The sequence below is a fragment of the Aulostomus chinensis genome, chromosome 2 (genome assembly GCF_037954235.1).
Source record: "Aulostomus chinensis isolate RoL2024-O1b breed Wild chromosome 2, RoL_Achi_v1.0, whole genome shotgun sequence".
Lineage (NCBI taxonomy): Eukaryota > Metazoa > Chordata > Actinopteri > Syngnathiformes > Aulostomidae > Aulostomus > Aulostomus chinensis.
Genome location: NC_141321.1, coordinates 22,406,184 through 22,429,935, shown reverse-complemented (window position 1 = coordinate 22,429,935; position 23,752 = coordinate 22,406,184). Strand labels below are relative to the sequence as shown.

At 40.8% G+C, this 23,752-nt stretch overlaps 1 long non-coding RNA gene across 1 annotated transcript in view; it reads right to left on the bottom strand.

Annotated features, from left to right (window-relative positions):
* LOC147269463 (uncharacterized) overlaps nucleotides 1-22,700 on the bottom strand; it is an 87,711-nt gene extending 65,011 nt beyond the window's left edge. Inside the window, exon 1 of the long non-coding RNA XR_015110079.1 lies at nucleotides 20,587-22,700. This is a non-coding gene — a long non-coding RNA (uncharacterized LOC147269463). The remainder of the gene's footprint in view (nucleotides 1-20,586) is intronic.
* Nucleotides 22,701-23,752: the final 1,052 nt, after the last annotated feature.

The following is a 23,752-nucleotide window of genomic DNA, read 5'->3' as shown; positions in this document are numbered from 1 at the left end:
ACAGCATGTAAGGCCATATCCACAATTTATGTGAAAGGCTGGTGCTCTAACTTCAAGGGTCAATCTCACGATCTTTACATAATAGCTGTTAGAAAACATCAGTCAACACAGCTATCGTATTTCTGCCACCATAAGAAATAACGCAATTTAGAAAGTTCATGAGAGCAAACCTGGAACTAAACAAGGCTGTATTAATCACCTTTTTTTTCTCTTTACATTATGACCATTTATTTACAGCCAACAAACCTGAACTCAGCAACTTCTCAGACCTTTCGTTCACTAATGAAATGCTGTGGACCTTTGTCACAAGACTGGGCCAGGAGGAAAAAGGAACAGGATCACTCCCTCTGTCATCTCGCACCCTCTCTCACACATCTTTTCACTCAAGCCCTCTTTCTCTCCCCCCCCCCTCTCTCTCTCTCTCAAACACACACACACACACACACACACACACACACACACACACACACACACACAATGTACAAGAGACTTGAAAGACCTGTTTCAGGTGTTTGAACTCATCATTACCAACTCCAGCCTGGGGATCTGCTCAACCTGACAGCCTTGTTGATAGATTGTAATTGTATGGTCGCAATTGATTGACTGCACCTCACTCAATATAATATGCATTTGTTGGAGGTTACAGGTAAAGGGGGAAGCAGTAATGACTTCCCTCCTTGTCCTTTGGCAAATGACCCTGGCAAATGACCCTGTACAAGCTCTGATGGACACTTTACAACATTAAAGGGGAAAAGGATACTTTTGCATTCCTCTCTAGGTATTCTGCTTACGAGGCAAAGAAGGTTCTCATTTCCCTTTTAATCAAATTTCAATTATTCCAATGGAGAAGAGGAAACATGTTCGTTTTGTGGCGGATTTTCTGTGTTCTTTAAAACCAGTATTTTCGCCCAGAAGCTCCAGGTAATTAATCATCCATACATGTTTTAAAACATCAGCGTCTCTCCTCGCTCCGTTCTCTCAGTCAGTGCTTTTCCTCTGTTGTCCCAATGTGTGAGTGATTACCAGCAAACTAAATATGTTACATATTCCAAAGTCTGGAAAATACACATATGGCGTAGCCTTTGAAACAGCAGTTTATTTGAAGCATAAGCGGAAAAGAAAAAAGGAGTCTGAATGGAGAGTGACTTCCAATGTACAGGTGCAGCTAACGAAGTTGAGGAAAAGGAAAGAGGAAACATACAGTAGCAGGTCAACGTTTTTTACCTTTTTAACAAGCCAAGAGCAGGAGAAAAACTACTTTCTTGCCAAAGCGGTTTGTACAAGCCATCAAATTGCTGGCTGCATGGGCAATCTCTTGGATGTATTCAACCAGGTTTTTTTTGGGTTTTTTTTTTTTTAATCTTGATGTCATATTTCTTGGTGGTATTTGTTAGAGATGTCCCTATCCGAAGGCTCAGCGTGAGTAGTATCAGATTGGCAGAAATCCATTGCTGAAGGACTTGGATGGGGATTAGAGCCACACAAACGTGATCGGGAAATCCCTTGTAGTTAGTCGGACTAACTTCAAAAAGCAGATCTGGGAGTGTCAAAGCTCTACTCTAGCTCATACTCGTGTCCTGTTAACAGATACTATGGGTCTGCTTTCCAACCTACTCTTACGGACTAAGACCCCAAAATGTTCAGTCTGTTGTAAACTAACTCTGAATGGCTTTTTTTTTTTTTTTCTCAAAAACTAACGAGACAATCATCTTAAGTGAAGGTGCCAATAACTCAGAACCTAAAACTGTTTCTTCCATTTAATCCACCCTCAGCTGACCTTGGAGAGCAACTCATAACCACCCCCAAGTCTACGATTACCTCCACCCACTGCATTCTGAAAAATGCTGGAAAAAAAAAAAAAAAAAAGCACGGGCAAGGTCCAGAGAGGGGTGTGAGGGGGAGGTGTGTTTGTGTGAGTGATGAATTCAGTGACTTGATCTGACCAGAGTCAACCACTAGAGGGCACTTAGTATGCAATCACTATATGTAGAATTCAAATGCTTTGCACTGAAATGTCAGGACTTGAACCTGAAACTGTTAATAACACCTCTTAACACTTCAACAGTAGTTTTCAGCTGAAAAAAAATGTGGTTTAAGGGGGTTAAAATATCCTAAAAACGGAAACTTCACAGGTGCAGTCAAAAACGCAAGTGCAAGATGTATTTCATCTTTTCTAATGAATATTTCATCTTATCTAATGAACTACTTCATCTTTTAATACACACGAGATGATGGCTGTAAATCTATACATGCTGGTTGTTCACTCTCAAACTCAGAGGATGAAGAGTTGTTATTTTATTATGAAGTCCAAAATGTATAACATATTCCGTATTTCTGATCTTTATCTGAAATAACTTGATTCATGTTATCGGGGTATCTCCTCTAAGTGTTGCAGCCTATGGGTGCAATTCAACATCTCATTAATATAAAACTACCAAAGTTGGAGGGTTCCAGATGCAAATAGCAAAACTGAAGAATCATTCAGCAACAAATGTATAACTTAAATCATTCTGCAGTGAAAACAGTACAGAACCCTCAGAGTTTGCTCAGAGCAGAGGCAGTTAAGGTTCAAATCAGTGAAATTTGATCACAAGTTTGACCAAAGCCATAAGGAAACGAGCTTTAGCAAACTGCAAAGGTTTGTCTTGTCCGGGCTCCTTACTGTCGTGATAGCATGGTGGACTGTGAGCTCACGAAAACACAGTGACTCTTTTCTTTCAGGTGATTATCCACCAAGGAAAATGTAGTTTTTGATATTAATTTCTTTGTGAAAAATCATTCTAAATCCTACACACTGCTTCTTTTAAATATCGTTACAGTTAGGTCAGTGTTTTGAATAGGTCAGACACTTAGACACGTGTGCACCTTCTATGAGAAATGCATGACGGTGGTCAAAGAGTTGTAAAAGTCGCAGGATGAGAGGAAAACACTGAAGGTTACAGCTCAAAAGGAACAAATTCCTTTGACAGCACATTGTATGATATGCAAACAAAGGTGTTACACACATATTGCACACAAGTTCCTGTGTCTAACAATACAGCCAGAATTCTTTGGTTTCATTGAGCATTCTTGTGAGTAAAGTGGATCTAAATCAAGCCTCTTAAAGCTCCATATGAGTTTGAGATGTTTCCTGGGTTATCTGACAAAGACAGAGGACATAACGAGAGACGGATCGGTTTCACCTCCATCTGTTTCTCCTCCTTCTCCCCTTGTTTCCCCATCTCTCTCCGCTCTGCAATCCCGAGATACAGGACCTATACCCTGGACAGAGTTAGTGCACAACCGGAACACATGAGGCCAATATTCCCTCCTGAAATAGAGGAGGTCCGGAAAAAGACTCCCATTTGCTGACGTCACCTTATCGAGAGCAGGGGACACAAGGGAGAGGTAGCGAGTAGATTACTGGTCTCTAAAAATACATTTGAAATATGGCTCCTGCTCTGTAAACTCTGTTATCCTATCTCTGACTCTGAATGTGTTTCTCTATTTTCCCCATGTAGTGTAATACACACACACACAATATTATATTGTTATAGTGTGTGTGTGTGTATTTTTACATACACATATGTGTATCTGTTGACTTAATGATGAAGTCTAGTAGTGTTGACCATGATCTTATTTAATATTACACTAAGATATTATTTAAGTGTGGTGGGGTTATTGTATTTATCCTTGGCCCTTTGCTGTATTTTACTGGTCTCCGAGGACAGCGGGCTTGGAGTACTAATTGGTTCCAGAGCGAACCATAAGACTGACTCCACCAACGACTGCCCGCCTTCATTTTTACACAACTGTATAACGAGTGTTTTGCAAACAAACCAGAGGGGCTGATAAGAGGCCAGGTGGGTAATTGATGTGGTTACTAAGTGGCTAATTTGCATTCTTTAAGGATATGAAACTAAGCTAAGGGAGAGATAGGGGTAAATTGGACAGTGTTGGGAGGAATTACATTCATTAATGACAACATAAACTAAAAATTTTGTATAAAATGCAATAAATTCTAACAGCAGCATATTAATGATGCTCTTTAGGGCCGTGATAGGGTCAGGTATCAGGCTGGATGTGGCAAATCAGTGCCCGCTCGTTAGCTGAGCTCAATATTTACTCTACATCACAATAAAAATCTCAGTATTTTGAAATATGACTTAGAGTTGTACAGAATACAAATAAAAATAAAGAAATATGAATACAAATAAGACATTGGTAATAAGAGCAGACTCTGCATTACATTATGTGGTAGTAACGGAGTGTAATCTGCATGGTTTTTTTTAACAGGGAAAATTGGGTTTGAGCCAATAATGTTTTTTTGTAGTCCATTCATCTTCTCATTATTTTCTTAAACTTTTTGTCAACAACATACTAAGTATAACATTATTAAACAGTCCCCAACCCGAATGATACGTATTCCAAGTGTATCGTTTTACCAGACCAACTGTCAAAAACCAAACTGTCTTTATTTCACCTGAATGTACGGCAAAGACAAAAAGGTTGAAATGTTGGCACTTCTTCTATTTCAATGTCCATCAAACTATTTTCTGTTCATCAAAGTATTTGCTGATTCACTTTTTTTTAGCCGACTAATCAGTTACTCATTGCATCTCATAAAGCAGGCGGGAATAAATATCAAAATCAAAAAACAGACTTTATCCTACTCAATGGCTTCCAAGAATATAAATACAACTGGAAATATATAAAACCGCTTCCTTTTTGTCATAAATGACAAGCTGACAAGGTATTTTGGAATTCATTCTTTATCGGTTGGGATTATAAAAAAAGGAGAAATAAACATTCAGATAGATTTTAAAGCGTTGACAGAGCACTATTTAATGGACTATCTAGCTCACAGTTGGGGCAATCCACTCTAATGTGAGGACACAGCAGTTGTGCCATCACACAGTGTTTGACTGTCTTCTGGGCAGTAATGATGAGCTGTTCTACAATGACAACGGTGAGGAAGGCATGATAACTGGTGACATTTGGATTGGTTATGGGGTAATTATATATGATGAGGACATCACTGAGACTTTCCCTTTTACCACTGTTGTTGCAGACTGTATTTGTGCTAATTGGCAAAAAAATATAGGGTATCAGGTGCTGTGGGAGTATCCTATAAACCTAGTTTACAGATGCTATTAGTATTACCTCACACAGCTCAGTGTAAACTGTGAGCATGAACAACTCTCTTAGGAATCCCGAAGCGTCTTCCTGACAGGCGATAGGGGTACAAATTAATGGGAGCCACACAACACTGAGTAATTCAACAGGTTTTTTAGACTCAAGATCCAAAAGTATGTGTGCAAAGTGTGTTTAAGTCAATCGATTATTCTCATTGTTGAGTAGGTAGAGCTAAATATGGCTAAACATTTGGTGCCTTGCCTTTTCTTTTCTTCCCACCAAGGGTTAATCCGTAAACATTGGCAGACTATGTTGTTTTGTGCTGTCGCTGTTTGTGGTGCAAGTGGTCAGTTCTTGATCTCCTTGAACTTGGCAGGACCTTGTGCCTTGCTTTTAAAACCAACAAGGAGGTTGGGCTCAGGTCCGATGGTGGCACGGCAGGGAGAGCTTTATTTCATTACCTCTTCATCTTCCTACAGGGGCGAAGATGAAGATGCTACAGCACAGAGCATTCACTGAAAGGGCAGAGGCAAATTAATCTGTGGGCATCTTGATGCCTCTAAGGTCTGCAGAATTATTAAATGCCCAATAGGTTAAGGAGAGCTCCGAGCGACGGGCATTTGGTTTGCGTGGGGATGCCAAGGAGGAGCAGCACCTACCGCAAAACCATTACGAGTCAGCTTATTGTGAAGCACTGTAACTGAAGCAGGCAATTGTCGTGTGTTTTAACCAATTTAATGCTTTTAAAGTGTTTGTTAGTGTGGACAAAATGAAATATGGACTGGGATAAAATCACAGGAGAGGGCCAACCAATCTAAGATGACAGATCGCTGGATAATTAGGAGAACATAATAGAGTGATGTCTGTGATAAAAGCGTGACAGCGAGAACAAGTGTAAGACGAGAAGGAGGGAGGAAGTAGTGTCTCGCTGTCAGTTCCCCCTCCAGTATTTCACTGAGACCACCTGTGCCAGATGCTAACTGGGATCATTAGGCATGTGGCTAAAGGAGAGGTGCGTTCCTGCCCAGGGATGAGAATGTCCCTGGGACTCTTGAGCTGAAAGGAAGAGAGTGACTGAGCATCTCTTAAACAGATGAAGCTAAATAAAACCAAGGCTATTTATTAGTGTAGAAGCCACTCAACATGTCACTCCTCAGCCTGCCTCCTCTCCATTCAACCAATCATTCACAGCCCAGTAATCAGCCCAAACAAAGCAAATCAGATGAATCAGGACACAAAGTTTGGCTGAAGTGAGCCAAAATTACTTCTCCAGCTGGTTGAGAGGACAAATTAATATATGGAGTTGGACCCCACTTGAGAGTTGCTATTCCACTTTCATTGCACTTTGGATCATGCTGAACCACCCCAAGGTTAAAAGCTAGGCCCGGTTGTTGCTGTGTGTAAAGGGCATTCCCATTGTGGAGAAGATTCGTGTCACCGAGCTGACCGGGTAACCACAACATTATCCAGTCACTACTGCTTCCTAGGAAACTCCCTGGGTTTTACTCAAGAGCAAATGGACCATCACAAATAAACCCAAAAGACATGACAGTGTTTGGCAGGGTTCAAATTTAACACCCGACGAGCTCCAAATGTGGGTAGAATTTCCATTTGAGGAGTAAATCTCGGAAGGCTATCCTCCACACTGGCAAACTTTGTACTAAAATGTAATAAAATATCTGGCATGATGACTCGGAGGAAATAGTCACGCTTGTCCTGATACACGAAAGACACCAAGTGTTAATGTGCATCTAAAGAGTGCCACAAACCTGTAGCAGCACTCGGGAGGCTCCAGTCACAAAATCTGAAATCCAACACAGAGTTGACCTCATGGTGCTTGACATTTTAAGCAAATTTCTCAAAAAAATGTGGCGTTGCATGTTTTCACAGTTACGTTGCCTCTCGCTACACCAGAGCACCATCCCTATCATTATTGGTCAGTGTCAATCAGATCCTGTGGCAGACATTGTATTAAATATCACTGAGACACCTGTGCGGATTCACTTCATATTTAGTGACTTGTCAGAAAAGACAATGGTCACTTTGGCAGCTATACTGCACACAACTATCCGCGTCTAGTTTGTATAAAACACCCTCGCCTTGTCATAGTGACGTTATTTTTACGTTTCATTTGTCATTTGTGTTGCCACCTCTAAATCCCTGACAGAGCTGAATGACTGATTTCTACTTCCACTGTGTGTTACTGACTCTGGTCCCCTGTGGCAAATTTCACAACACACACAAAGTGGGAGACAGATTATTTTCACCAGATTTACCCTCTCCAGGGTGCAATCTGTCTGTGTTACAGTACCTTTAGTCACAGGGATAAAAGTACTGCACATTTCTACAGTCTGCAGAGTTTTTCCCCGTCAGTGGTTTAAAAACACAAGTAATTATGCATGATGTGTTAAGGTCCATGAATGATCGTGGTGTGTTGCTAGTAATTGCCTCCCTTCTTTGCCATTACCACATACTAAAAAGAGAATATGGGGAAAAGTTAGAAAGCAGTAGAATGGGACTAGTTGAAACGGACAGGTTTTAGAACTGCACCCTCAAAGGTTTACCAATTCCAGACGAACGCGTGCATCATTTAATCAGCATTACCGTCAACAATATTCCACCACCACTCTTCCACACTCAGGGTGAAATTCGTTGTTAAACTTGATGGTACTCAAGTGCATCTGTCCATTGTGTAAATCCACACCGCTAAACCTCCTCTAACCTTTTATGACCAGCTCAACTACAACAGCGCCCTTAAAAATAGATGTACCTTGCAGCTCTACTGCAGGCGTTTGTTTTGCTTTCCCTTTCTGAGGCATCATATATCGAGCCCTAATTCTGGGATTAATTGTCAACTTGCTTTTGTACAGTTCTTATATGAAACCCTGTCGGTGTTAAAGGCAAACCATTCAGTGCAACAGCCCTATCTAATGGGGTTATAATGCAGGCTTGAATGGCTCTATCTGCTGGGGAGAGACAGGCCTGCAGCTCATCGCCTCAGGTTCATTTCTGAGGAAATTCTCCAGTGTTAGATCATTTCTACTCATAAATTGCTAGTTTTGCATCACTGAGCTACAACATTATGTCTTTTTAGCAGTTAGCTGGTGGTTTGACAACTAAGATCATCATCTCCGTTCATCCTTAAAATCACCGCTTATAATCATAAAAAAAAAAATAGTGTTATCTTGTAATTCATGTATTATTGTCACCAAACTATGAGGCATAAAAAAACCAGGGTAAGAGGCAGCAGCCCTCCTTATGGTGGAGCCGTGTTTCATCCACAGTGCACTTCAACTCAAAACAGTAAAGACAAACACGGGAAATGGCTCCTTTATTTCATTTTATTTTATTCTTTTATTCCTGTGCACTGGTCTCTGAGGAGTGCTGGCATCGATTGCTGATTTAATGAAAGCACCCCCCCCCCCCCCCCCCCCCATTCCTCACTCCTCCTCCGGGTCACTCTGCTTAAAATGCCTCCGTTAATCAGATTTCTGTTAAAAGCCGTAAATAGAATCAGAGCTGGTGCCAAGACACACTCTCCTTCACTCTTCTTCACAGCCTTCACTGGGCCTTTTCTTTTTCTGCAATTGTCGCCATTGGTCTCATGTTTTCGGAAGCCAGTCCTCCTGCAGCACAATCCCAAAAAAAGACAGGAATAACCAAAAACAACAAACATATTGTCTCCAAAAATTTTCACGGAGCTGGTTTCCCCTCTTCTATTTATAGTCCTTTTTAATAAACGTCTGATTAGAGGCTGGAGGAAAAAAAGAACAAACCTTGAAAGCTGAGCCATTTGTTCCAGAATTGTTGATTCAAAATCAATTCTTGATTAATTTGAAAGAAAAAAAGGGAACTATTTTGGGACTCGTCTTTGTCAAATAATCAAAAGAACGTGTATCTTTTCTCAATTAAAGCTCACGCTTTTTACATACCGTAATCCGATCATACATTGCGGCTGAAGCCCTCCATGAACTGAAACCCTGATTCCTTATTGTATATGCTAAATGATTCTTTAAGAAGGGAGACTTAACTTTTCTCTCTAATAGATAAGAAGCACTTAGCCTGCCACGAGGGCTAATCATCACATTGTTTCTGATGAATAGCCAGCTAAATTGATTATGCACTCTACAAAATCTCTTAATTATCGAAATCTCTTCCCCAATCGAGTATCTAAATTACATTTGTACAGTTCAGTGATTACTGACCAAAAGGAGGATTTTTGAGCCGTGAAGAAGACGCTGGCTCATAAATGGCCTCACTGAATGGGTGACCACTCACTGGATGTATCATGTCCGAACTATTAAATTGTACAGCAGACCAGTGTGTTAACTTTCCTGGATGCACATTGAGCGGCTCTTACTTCTCAGAGGGCTTTTAAATTAATTAAGTGATGGACTTGGTCAATAATTACTCTTTTCCAGGTCACTGTTTTTTTGAAGGGGCTTTTCCCCTCCCTTTTCTGATCCTCCTCTCAAGATTTTTATTCAGGTATTCTTCCCTCACAGCCTGTGATGAGGGCACATGTAACTTGGATGTTAATCTTTCTGATCAGTTGCTTACGGGACCTCAGTTATTCGCTCAACCAAAAGAAGGAAAAAATGATGATTACAGTAAATAATGTGTTTCTGTGGGTCAATTTTCCATGCAGCGCAGATGCAATCCAGAACACGCAACTAGATAAAATACAGAGCAAGGAGAAGGCTGCCATCGATAGCCTTCATTCTCTCTCTCTCTTCTTGCACTGCAACAGGACATTTACACTTTTCAGCCCATTGAATCTGATTCTCCCTGTGAGCCATTTGTTATTATCTTGTAGCAGTCAAAACATTAGTGAGAAACACTTGATATTTTGCCACTACAGCAACATAATTCATGCACGTTGAAATATTCCAAGCACTTTCAGAAGGGAACGTGCCAACTTTTTGAGAAATATTTATTCTCCATCGTTCTCTACTCCAAAATAACCTCTTTTACCTTAAAAGAGGTTTTTTTTTTTTTTTTTTTTTAGTTGTTTTTTTTTTTTTTTAAGCAAATGCTCTTTACAACCGTGGTTCTAGGCAAACATCATTTTAATAGAAGTATATTTGAGGACTTGTAAGACAGTTTACTCCATCACGAACTAGGAGTCTGCTGTCCGGTGCAGGTCTGGAGCTCCATAAAGCACCCAGAGAGGAGAGAGGGGCATCTATTTGCTCGTCTGGCACTAAACATGATGGACAATAAGCGTATTTCCTAAAAAAATAAATGGAAAAATAAATAAAGGCATATTCCCTTAACTTATTAAAATGGGAAAACTGGTCACTTTGTAAAAGCTTTCTGAAAATTAAAAAATGAAAAATTTTCCTGCAATCTGATCACATCCAGCTATTAATCAAGTTAATGCTTTACAAACTGCTGGATTGTTGCAATTTGAGGGCCATGAAGTGTCCTCAATCTCTATTCAATCACCTGCATTTAATCTAGTTCAGTTTTTTTTTTTTTGATCGAAAAAGCAACCTGTCAGCATGACATTACAGGCCAATAATCAAAGTCAATTCGTGTCCATCTTTCCTCCCTTTTGCACCACCTCCCTGTGCTTTGGCTGCAGAACTTGAGAACAACTGCACTGCCTCTCAGTGAGATTTTTAGTTTTCCAAAGAGGTTTTACTGATATCCAGCCTCCTCCTGATCGATCAATAAAAGAGCTGTGGGCTGGTGCCATTTGTCACCTCCCAAGGAGTCTACCTACCTTTCCTGATGACTGATAGATCTCCCATGAACTCTGTAATCTAAAACTCCTCATAAAGACTGATTAGGGCCAAATCAAAGCCTTACTTTTCTCAGGACTGTACATATCATCAAAAAAAGAGCTTTCTGGGATCAAGCAGCCACATGATAGACGAGCATTTCTGAGCATGAGGCCAGGGTATTGTGTGTGCCATGAAGCTTATTTTATAGGGTGCATGATAGATGTTGTTTAGAGCGATTTAAGCGGCCCTTATGCTGTTGTCAGCATCTGACCCCTCCACAGTGATAAAGCTATCAGAAAGAGAGAGTAGAACCAGAAGTGAAATATGGAGGGAGGGACAAGTGTGCCAGATAAACTCCTGCATACTGGGCACACATCCAACCCTGGGAGAGGAAAGCCTTCAGTCTTATCTGCATAAAACTGGGGGAGCGGCTGGTTGAGGAGGTGGGTGTGGAGCAAGTGCAGAAGGACTCAGTTATATTTAAGTCCAGCTTAAAATCGGGAGTATTTTCAAAAAAAAGGTATAAGTGTAAACTGAAAATTTTATTAGGATTGAATTTTAGACATAATGTAGCTGAATAAAGAACAACAACGAAGCATTGCACAGTGCAATCAAGTAAAATGTGTGGCAATAACAGTATTAGCAACACTTACAGGAATTTTCCAGGTTGAAGATCTGTGGCCAACTAGAATTAACAGGCTTCATACAAGCAGCGCTGTGTCAGTTTGTATGTAGCTTTACATTTACAATCCGGCTGTGGTTTTTAAAATGACCAAAATAAAGCAGGTGGAAAAATCCCTCTGACCTTTTACTCAAAGTGTCGTCAAGTCGAGTACGATACGCGTACCTTCACCTAACCTGGCTCACTCTCTCCTCCGTGGCCTCTTTACTCTGTGTTTGTGTGTAGCTGAGCAACACCCTGGGTCAAACACAGGAGAAGAGGACAGAGAGGCTAAAGCAACCATAAAACATGGTCGAGAACTCTCAGCACGCTTGTTTTTCTTATGATGGAAGGGAAAACCCAGTAGGCCTTATATAGTTCTGCAGTTGTTTTCCAACCATTTGGGGGGATTACAAGGAGACTGAACACATTCTTGCAGCTTATTTCGAGATGATTACAAATGGTTTGTGGCTGCACTTGAACATGACAATCCCTTTTTTTTTTTGCCTCAGATTTTCTCAGTGATCATTCATTGAAAGTCAGTAAAGCCAAACTCAGCACAAATACTGTCAGGAACGGTCTTGTTCCACGTGTCTGACAGTGGCATGATCGTAAATGAAGTTTGCTTTTTTGTTTTTGGATCCACATCGTGCTCAACTTTATCTACCGTTTCTTTTAGAAGTGGTCATCATCACAAATGCATGCAAACAACCACAGCAGATTGAGTACTCGGCTGCATCAAAGCATAGTGCAGGTAATCCCAGTGAGCAGAAGGGGAATGATCACAGGTTCAACTAGATTGCCTACAGCACGTAGGACAGTCCAACCAGCACAACGTTACAGCAACTCTTTCTGAATTAATCTGCACACTAATTAAATTTGAGCAGCCAATCATTCAGAAAAAGGCACTTTGAGTTCTTTACAATGATCAAATTTCCACTGAAGTCGATCATTTCCGTGTGCTGATACCGTGTCTCCATGTCTTTGCCGTAAGTGTTTGGAGGATCATTGCAGAAATATTTGCTTTTATTAAAAAAAGGTTTTACTCTCTAATTTGGCGTCAGGCTCAACCACCAAATATCCAGAATGGATCAAGCACTAATTATGATACGTTTCATTTTGTGTGGAAAAAGTTCATTTTTAACCTGTAAATGATCCTGTCCATTACTTGTTGCATCCGGTCTTTGAAAGCTACATTTGAAGCATTAAATGCAAAAACGTAAAATTAAAAATTCAGGCTGAGTTACATGAGTAGAAACATTGCCCCAAAAAATCCTGCAGCAGTCAGGCCTGATTCAGTCATTTCAAGAACATAGAGACGTTTAAATGGAACAATCAGTGTTCCAACCAGCTGGAACTTCTTTGTCTTCTTACAAGAAGAGAGAACAAGGCACGGATTCAGCGCTGCTCCGCAGGTGAGGAAAAGTGCTGGCACAAAGATGCTCTTCATCATATAGATTACTCTTTTAGGAAGGATAACAAACCCAATGGGACATTAACTCTTCCTCCTCTCTCTCTCTCTCATACAAGCTCTGTAATACAGATGCGCCCTCATAGGAGGAGTTGGTGTTGTCATGTGAAATCAAGACCTATTGGTTGTAATCAGGACAGACTTGTCCCTCTTAAGAGCAGGGAAACACTAATCCCCTGTCTTACTCCTGTTCCGGTCTGGTCTTCATGAGTCCCCCATTTCTGTACCCTCACATGGGTCCTGTTATTTTTCACAAATGATTACTGGCTACACCCTTCAGCCAATCTCCACTTACAGCTCCTTGTCATCTATGGCCTTGTGACATTATTATATCTCTTTATCACCAGCATCAATACTCTTGGCCTCAAAGTGAGATGTCCACACACACACACACACTTTCGTTTGGAAACAGACCTGAACCGATAGAAGTTCAACTTGTGTATTATCAATTCATCATTATCACCAGTGAATTTCCAACATAATGGCGACTGCTCTTGACCCATTCCTGGAGCTGGAGTGCAGTTTGGGTTTTTTTTCCCCCCACATCTGGCTGCTCAAGCTTGAACCTGAAAGCAGAAATTTAAGAGTTTGGCAAAGCATCTTCAACATTTGAAGTCAGATTCATAACAGTAGCTGTTCTGAACTCGACAAGTCAAAACATGAGTGATTCAAAAAGTGGACAAGCAAAAGGGTGAAGGATTTAGATCTAGAAACACTTCATCTTCTGCGATGGTAGAGTCCAACAACTTGAAATACCAAAGCATGAGGGAAATCTAGTTTCACCCGGTGGGAAGGCACATTACAATGTGGTATTTGGGGTTTTTCAGAGCTGAACTGGCCGTCCCAATGTTAAATAACACCACATACAGGCAAAACTTCTCACAACTTAAATACGAGCAATACCAATAGTTGAGTGTTTTAACAAATATTGTAAATATTGTCCATGGTGATCCCAGAGAGTTATTTTAAAGTGAAACTATATGCATGAATAATAGCCTCCCATTTCCATTCATGGCAATAACTACAGCATATTTTGGCTCGATTACCAGGAAATGAGGCCTTAACCACCTAATCAACTGTTTGCATCAGAAAACACACAGTAAATATTACAACTCAACGGCCGGTACAAAATGTGTTAAATAAATATAAGCAGCTCTTATCAATATTTGAAAGTCAGTTATTATCCCTAGTGTAACATTCACACATGTAATCCAGAGAAAAGACTGTTGTGGGCTCTGGGGTCTCAGACTTGTAAAGTTTGACAGCTTTTTGGAGACCAAATTACAGGACCCTAAAGGACAAAATCTTAATTTGAGGGTGAAGTCTTGCTTGTAATTTTAGAATTGGGGTTAGGGTTTGTTTGTTTGGGTTTTTGTTTGGGTTTTTTTTGGGGGGGGGGGGTGAATGTTCCAATGTGTTTTTTGACTGTTTATGTTTTTGCCTGTGTGCTACAAAAATTAAATGGCTAAATGTGAGTGTGAATGGTTGTCTGTCTCTATGTGTTGGCCCTGCGATGGACTGGTGACCCATCCAGGGTGAACCCCGCCTCAAGCCTGAAAGCTGCTGGGATAGGCTCCAGCCCCCCCCCCCCCCCCCCCCCCGCAACCCTTAACAGGATAAACAGTAGATGGATGGATAGAATGAACAAGATTTCTCTACGCACGAAAAGGGCTGGTGCACACTTAAGCAATGGTGCCCTAATAAAGGGATGTGTGTGTTGTGTGTGTTTGAGGGTGGGTGGGTAAGCACCAGAATACACACAGTGACTTTATAATGAATAGAGAGTTTTAAGAATGAGGGAGGCGTAGTTTTAGTGTCATTACAGGACACTTCAATGTCAGAGGAGCGCTGAACTGGAGGCAATTACTATTGACATCACACTAATTGTAGCTGAATAATTAATCCTTATTCTTCTGGAGTCCTGATACCTGAAAAGGTGAGCTTGATGTGGCAAAGCTTAACCCTCTCACAATCAAAAGATGATTTTTTTTTTTTTTTTTTTAAACCTCTTCCAGTCTGGGTCACATTTTTGGAGACACATTACCCATAATTAGACTCTCCAGACCACAGCATACAAATTAATAACGATTACAGAATGAATTTGAATATCCACTTAAAAAAAAAAAAGCACACAATTTCCAGAAAAACAGTTGATAGTCATGGAATGCTCAGTTACCTCAGGACAACAATCAAAAAGAGCACAGGGAAGTGCTCAACAATGATATTAGTGGCACTTGTCTGCCCTCTACTGGACAGAAGGAAGTCTAATTTGAGCTCCAAGGATGTCAATGCGGCCTCTGCATTCCAATTTGTTTGTTTTAGCAATATCTGATCATGCACAGAAAAAAGTACCATTAGTCTGATCTGATACAGGAGCACTACTGTATCCTTTACATGATGACAAATGTTTACTTATATAATAACCCCATTTGGACCATCAAAGGACTTTCACAGCCATTACCCCCCCCCCCCAAAAAAAAACATTAAATTTTCAAAATATATAAAAGATGAGACACTGTTAAACTCTAAGAAAGCAAATTAAACTACACTATATTCAACTTCTACTTCAATATATTAGCGAGCCAAACGATGTACTTTTTTTTTTTTTTTTTTTTTAAACACAAAAAGCTCTTGCATGCAAGTGGACAAGTGCGGCAAATATTTTTTCCTGTTGTCCCACTGTTAAAATCATAAAATCGTGCAAACATGAGTTCTGGCATCAATACTCATCAAATCAGTCCAAGGGAAAACTAAACATGCTAACTAAATATCCATTCATTTACTCCTCTTCTCACAGCCCGTCTCCTAGCTACTAGTGGGACTTCTTGTCATCTGTCACAGCCCTTAAAAGCAGATTAAGGGTAATGTGGTTTGAAATGACCTGACACCTGAGATCATTTACCAGAACCAAATGTATCAGTCAAATGTGGTTTGACGGGGAGGTGATTCATCCTATTTAACGTGGACGTGCGACACAGCTCTGGTAATCTATCCTTCATTATGTTCTTGCTAATCCAACATGGTGAAAAACACACACAGACGCGTCACTATTTGTGGAGAGTAAACTCAGCGCCTCATGACTCATCTATGAAGAACTAAAGCTAACTGAACATGAAAGAGGTCATTGGCAAAACCAGATGAACTGTGGAGGTGTGGTAAAAAGCGCAAATCATGTTCATCATCTGCGTCAAAAGGAACACCGCAGTTTGATAGATTAATTCCCAACGACGTAACAGCATTTCACCCCACAGGGGGACGCGTGTGTTTAGATGGCAACCATGTCTTACCGTTCACTAGAGAGTGACACAGCAAATTCTTCAACAACCCACCAGTTATGAAAGGACTATTATCCCTGCTAACGTTACAAAATCACATAGTTCCGCATCGGTTACGTGAAATCACCATCAGCAACAAAAAATATCCTTCAATCGACAACAAAATACAACAAATACTGCACAGTAATCACAGGGGTACTACTTAAGAGTTTGGCTTTACTATGACACCAAAAACGCATCCAATCACAGGAAGAGGAGTCATCCTGCTCTGTGTAATGTGGGTCTCCTGTTCATCATCACAGGGGTCAAGTCAGGACACGGTGCTGCAGGCCCCGTCTGTGTAAAACACAAAACAGCTTTTTTGGGAGTGTAGAACTGCTATAAATGTCTTTTACAGAACAACAAAAATTGTTTTCAGTGTTTAGTCAAGAAAATGAAAAATATTCATCAGAACTTTCCATGACCCCAAGTGATCACTCACACACACACACACACTTTAAGAGTTTGGAACCAGAAAATGTTTGGCTTTTTTGCTTGAAAAATATAGTTGCCCATTAATTTCCATTCGTTCCATTAATTGTTACAGCTCGCATGGTTCTCAATGTGCTGTTTCATTCCATCAGCTTCAAATGGACAAGTTGTTAAAAGAGTTAGTATTTTTCATACATCCTTTTTTTTTTTTTCTCCCCTCGGATTGAAATGGTATACAGATGTCAAGGCTGACACCCATCACATGACAGCGTAGGTCATATCAGTGCTTCCACTCAGGATATGACTAAGGTGTCATTTTTTCGTAGCAAATAAAGAATCCTCACAAAACAAATTTCAATGTAAGCAAAGTCTGACGCAGAATGTAACAGTTAAGACTCCCACTTGGCCTGTCAACAGGTGTAAAGTGACTAAAACTTGATGAGTGAACCAAACCTGCCCTGTCTGAGGTGCTGAGACCATGTGATAAGAACACATCACCACATCTGAGCAGCAGCATTTTGAGGGAATGTCCCAACTCCTGAAATCTCAACCATATTTTACATTCACTCATGTGCAATGAGGTTGTTTATGAATGTACGTGCTTGCATTTTACACATTCAACGAATTCAGATTATAAAACCTCACCCAAAAAAAACACAGGTTAAATACTGGCGTTTTCTGGTATGGTTTTCTGGTTCTCCACTCCATGTAAGTAAGCATATGGCACTACCTGCAGGACAAACTGTGTTATGACATGTACACAAGAGTGAGAGGGAAGTGCAACGCTTGCCTGTGGTGCTACTGTACATGTTGTAGATGAGAATGGAAGCAATGTAATATGAGGTGAGACAGCATGCAGGCTGGGACTTATCTAGTAAAGTAAAATTAGTACCAAGTGGTGAACCAGCTTTGACCATGGGGACTGAGATGACGGTCAGGATGCTGGATACCTTTAATTATTCCTGACGTCACACGTGCCATGGCGTGGGTAGGTATTCTTGCAGCAGCTTGTGGTTCAGCCGTCTTTGGAGTGTGCTGAGGTTGTTAATGAGTCATCAAGTCCCCAGCCTCAAAGTAGTCTCTCATTGTTTTGTCAAGATCTTCTCGTTCAAAGTGTTTCAAACTCCACATTGCACTTCCTCAGATCTGCAGAAATGAAACCACCAGGTCTGAGGCAGATTAGGGTCTGTCCCCCGAGACTCTCATTTCTGTGCCGCAAGCACACAAACGGTACACTCAAATTATAGCACCTTTCCACCCCACCAGCTCTTTACAGTGTTACCAGATCCTCTCTCTCACACATACACACACCCCTTAGGGATTCCTTGTCTCGAGCCACTAATGGGTTATATTCAAAAGTACAATTAAACAAAACACTTTTAATCATAAATCTGATTTTCAAAAATGAGGAAACATTGGATTACATCAATGAGACCAAGATCAGACAATTTCCAGTGTGAAATAGAATGAAGAAAAAAAATAAACAGCAAAAGTTTACAAAAGGCCACAACCTCTGCAATCTTCTCAAATTCGGCAAAAGTTATTTTCAGACAAAGCCTCAAAAGAGTTACTGAAAAAAAGTTTGATTTTCAAAACCCTTGGAAATCTGCACTGAATCCAACCAACAGGAAACTCAGTCACATCTCAACAGCACGTATTTACACTGAACTTAGATTTATGATGCCTTTCTAAGAAAATGCAAACTGCTAGAGGCAGTGCTACGTTACAGGCAAAGAAGGAAAAAAACAACAACAACAACAAAAAAAAGCTTTAACAAGTGTTGATGCTTCGTATCAGGTGGCGCCTCAGAAGATTGAGACATGACAATTTGTTGTGTCTGCCTAGTTTTCATGTTGTAATTCATTACAGACAAATAACCTGCCCAGTTACACCCAGTCGTAGGTTAACTGCTATCAGTGCTTACAGACACACTTTCAGCACAAACAACAACAGCTCCGGCCCCTTATCGTAGCCCCTCTGTCAGGCTTTCAGACAAACACAATAGATACGTATAACAACTCTGCACCCATGTTCCAATAAGCGCCGCTTTAAATGAATCCTAAGTAGGGGCTTGGTTTTCTGTTTAAGCTGGGCTAGAATTTTCTTTGATGAGAGTTTTGTTTGTTTGTTTGTTTGTTTTCCAAAAAAGTGCATTTTGTAAATGTGTGAATACACACACACACACACACACACACACACACACACAAGCTAACAGCAGATTAATTAAATTTAGTTGTACCATCAAAACAAACATCTCAGCAAAACTGAAATGATATTACTGTCATGGAGCAGCAATCAGTCTGTCACCCTGATGTCATCTCAGTCATTCTGACTCATTCGTCCATCGTCCTGACTACCAGCTCAGTCTATTGTCCTGACTACCAGCTCAGTCTATTGTCCTGACTACCAGCTCAGTCATTCTGACTCTTATTTCACACCATATCCGGCCTGTCAAATAACTCACCTGACAGTCATTCTGCCCATCCAGACTACATACCGACAGTAATCTGAGCCAACTCTCAGCTCAAGCCATAAACTGACTGACAGTCCATCTTCCTGACTGCCATCGTGGTCCATCTATCATTCAACTATCATCTCAGTCATTCATCCACACACTCATCTCAGCAATTCTGCCTCTCATCTCAGTGCATCATCCTGACTCTCATCTCAGTCAGTCACTGATCAATCAGAATCATGCTGGCTCACTAAAGGGATCCCAGCCATTTCATGGATGGGTTGCACCCTCCATGGCAATTACATTGAGGGATCTCAAATTCACCAAGCTTTGCTGACGGGATGAAAAATCTTGATTTGTTTTTAAAGTTGTAACCTGGCTCATTGATAAAAGAATGCTGAGCACCTTAGCAAACCGAGGTCACTGGCAAAAAGCTGGAAGGTACAAACGGCATAGCCGCATCATGTTGTACATTCAGTAGTAGCCATTTTGACTTCTTCCTGCCCTCCGTGCACAACATCTCAAATTGTACCTGCTTTACAACAGTGCTACCTGGTGGTATGAGGTAGCAATACATAAATGATTGAACACAAATTGTGAAACAAGATTTCCTCCAACAAGAACTGGATAATGGTAGGGATGGAAAAAAAAAAAGTTCCGGACTACAGAAACAAGAAGGGCAGCATTCTTTTACTAACTAGAACAGTGACATCTTGATGTGTTGACCGAAAGATAGACCACGTTTGCTCTGAGCCCAGAAGTAGTGTTTATTTTAAGTAAAGTTGTAGTTAAATTGGTTGTCAAAAGGTCGACAATCCTTGTCGTGTCAAATCAAATAATTAACATTTTAATGTTGTCTCAATGAAACAAAAATGGATACGTGATTTACTTAAAGCACTGGACGACTACGATTCACAGTGTTGCTAATGGCTGGAGTGGAGGCTGAGTTTGTCAGGATGATTGATAGAATGAACTTCCAATAATGTTTTCATTGGCAACAGTCTATAAACCACGTACAGCAGTATGTTGCAGTACTCTCTTAAAAGCCACACAACCTAAGCCAAGGTTTCCAAACCCCAGTAAAGATGGTTTCAGTACACTAACTTCTGACCAAATTAGCACAAGGCACATGGCCTATCATGGGGTTAGTTAGGTTTAATTGTCTAGTGTTGGGTTTTAGAAGGAAAGTCAGGAACAGCATGTGGATGAGGCGTGGAGGTCGCAAAAAAAAAAAAAAAAAAAAGAGGGGAAGAATGATATGAGGAGACGGGAACCACTGTGTATTCAAAAAGCAAAGTGAACCCAGTCATCAATGAGATGTGGACGGTGGAATTCAACTTCTGCTTTTCCCAGAGCTTTCAGAGAACGTTAGCAACATGAAGGTAAACCACACGCATCCAGATACCCACCAGTCCAGTCAACCTGAGAGGAAAGCAGCTGCAGAAGAGCCAAGTACAGTGACAGCGAGGCATGTAAAATGGACTGCTTGAGGCTCGGGAGCTGCACTTTTCCAACTGGGAAGATGTCAAGAGAGAAATATTAGCTTTTACATTCACATTGGATTCTTTTCTTCTATTAAAGGAACATTTCTGAATGCGAGATGTGTAATCATCATTGCTTTCCTACATAAAGGAGTCCTTGGCAATTTTAATGCAGGGTTTGAGTGCCGATGTCAGGAAAAAACCTTAAAAACTTTGGAATATTATAAAACACCGATCATCTGAGCAAAAAAAGATTACGTAGGCTGAGAGGTTTTATTATATTTTAGTTACCCCCCCACCCCAAAAAAAGATTTTCTAAAACAGCTTACTGCTTGGATATGAATTTTTACCATTTTTATCGTCAAAGAGAATATTGTCCTGGGTTATTTTGAAGGTTACATGTGTGAATGATTTTATTTCAGGCAAGGAGACTCCTGACAATAAATTATTAGGGCTACTTAACAATTAATACCTTAGTTCAGGGGGCTTCTATTGCGGTTACTTTTGACAAAGTTGTCACTATTGGAACATTATTCCCTGTCCCCTGGAGAAAATAGCAAGTGACATGAAAATATAAATAAAATTTGAACAGCATAGGCAGTAAAGACGTAGTGCTGCAGAAAGAGACCAGCAGTCACCTGGTTCAAATTCAGCTATGATACAAGCAAAATTAAGGTTGAAAACATGGTGGCGTTTCAAAAAAAAGCTTGGCGTATCAAGGCTTCAGGATACCCGCCTTTCTTTGGTCAAGCAGTATGGAGGGTTTGATAGTTTGTTGGTCACCTTCCATTTCAATGACTGCAACACTTTCATGTGAAGCTCAGCTGTGTTTTATGGACGAACAACAACTCCATCTGACCTTCCATCAGCTTGAGGGAATGACTGAATATTCATACATAGATTTTTTCAAAAATCCCTTTAAAATCTTGATTGCTAGTCTCACTAATTAACATTTAAATAACATGAGCAAACAGAAACCCAACAACAACAACTTTAAAAAAAAAAAAAAAAAACACGCAAAATGCAACTATCTCAGCCTGCTGGGAGCACAGATTAAAAGCAGCAAGGCAGTAGACGCCAAAAGAAATACCTCCAACAACAAAATAACCTGAATTTAATTAAGCACTAATTAATACACATGTGGTGTAAATGAAAGCCCTCCCGAAAAAAAATAAGCAGAATAATAACAAACAGGGGTGTATATTACCCACACAGGAGCCAGTAAATTATGCTAGCCGTAGCAACAAAGCTAACTGAGTTGCTCAAAGCTTTATCAGAGCAGCTGTGCAGAACAAGCAGTTAGCAGACCTCCGGGTTACAGGAGAAGAAGAAGGTAAAACAAAAAACAAAAGAAAACGGAGAGGAGCTGAAAAGACCAAGCAGCCCAGCACAAACACTTAGCTTAGGAAGGCGGAACACTTATCTTAAAACCCCGGCGTGATGGCCAGCTCAAATCCAGTTAATGCAGTAATCCAAATCCCTCGGCGAATAAATGAGAAGTCCTTTCGTTGTTACGGCTCAATGACTTAAACCAGCAGCGATCTGAAGTGTTCCAGATGTGGTTGACAGCAGCCGGAGCAGGTGTGTTGCAGCGGGGTCGACAGGTAAACTGTTTAAATAGTTCCTCCTATCTTCGTCTGCAGCTGTGGTTGGTGGCGACAGCGCACAATAACAGCTGGCAGGGGGTGATTGGCTGCCAGGTCTGTCCAACATTTTCACTTCTGATTTCTGGAGAGTCGCTTGAGTGAATAGTGTAGGACAGGACTTTTATGATCTTTAGTGTGTGCATGATGACTGAATAAGAGTTAAACTAAAAGTATAATAAATGTATTGACTGCTTTTTTTAAATTGCATTTAGGCATAATATTTGTTAAGGGCTGAATAATACAATTAAAAATGAAACTTGCATGTGATGCTGCAGAGTTGTCATGCCTCCACATTATCAACATAAACTGAACTTATAAAAGGAGCAACCTCAGATGGCGAACATGAAGAGGAAGAGGAAATATCACGGGAGACCAAGCCCTTCCATAGGATGTATCATCTCCAGACAGAGGAAGTGGCTGGGTGCCATTAAAAATCCTGCGAGGCCTGAAAGACAGCACAGAGGTTCTGGTCACAGCAGCACAAGAACAGTGCCTAAGCACCAGATCAACAGAGGTAGGGGTCTGCCAGACAGCAGACAGGATCTAAAGTGCAGACTGAGACAGACCAGCACATAGTAGCGGGATGCAAGGCGCATACACTGAGAGGCATAATCAAGTAGCCAGGACGGTGCACAGGAACATGTTTGTTCAGGATGGTTTAAAAGTCCCCAAGAGGTCCTGAAACGAGTTGAGAACAACAGACCCATACTGTAAGATCACATTAGACTTTGAGCTCCACACCGACAAGCAGCTGTTGGTTAATCAACCAGACATAGTGGTGGCTGACAAGGAGCAGAAAGGGGGTGCTCGTGACTGATGCATCTATCCTTCTTGACAGTAACATCAACTAGAATGAGCACCAGAGAATCAAAAAGTACCAGGGGCTGAAGGAATGTCTGGATGTGAAGGATGAAGTCCAAAGTGGTCCTTGTAGTAACAGGAGCATTGGGGACTAATTGAGCCGCTCACAGATTAACTGACTAACAAACTAAGATAGACATTTCATATTTTCACCTGAACTTAACTTAAGTTTAGATTATGTCAAGCATCAAATATATCATTTAGTTTCACAGTTGTCAATGGAATGTTAAAGTACACCTGTGAGAGAGGTATTTGAGAGGTTGCCCCCTCTGGCAGTGTGTGTGTGTGTGTGGGGGGGGGGGGGTGTTATGATTGGCCTCAAGAAAGATGCTGGACCATGGCATATTCAGAAATTTAGTGTTTGAGTGCTGTCCAACAGATACTCGTCCACAGGGGCATGCTCAGGCTGCTCTCACCCACTGTGCGAAGTTACAGCTACACACAGTGATGCAGTACAATCCATGTAATTGAGAGTCAGGAGCCAGACATCGGTACATTTGCAGCCGTGTTTCTGGCAACAGAACTGGGTGTTTTTAAGGAAACATGGGGACATTCTCAGTTGTTGTTGTTGTTTTGTTTTTTTCCTT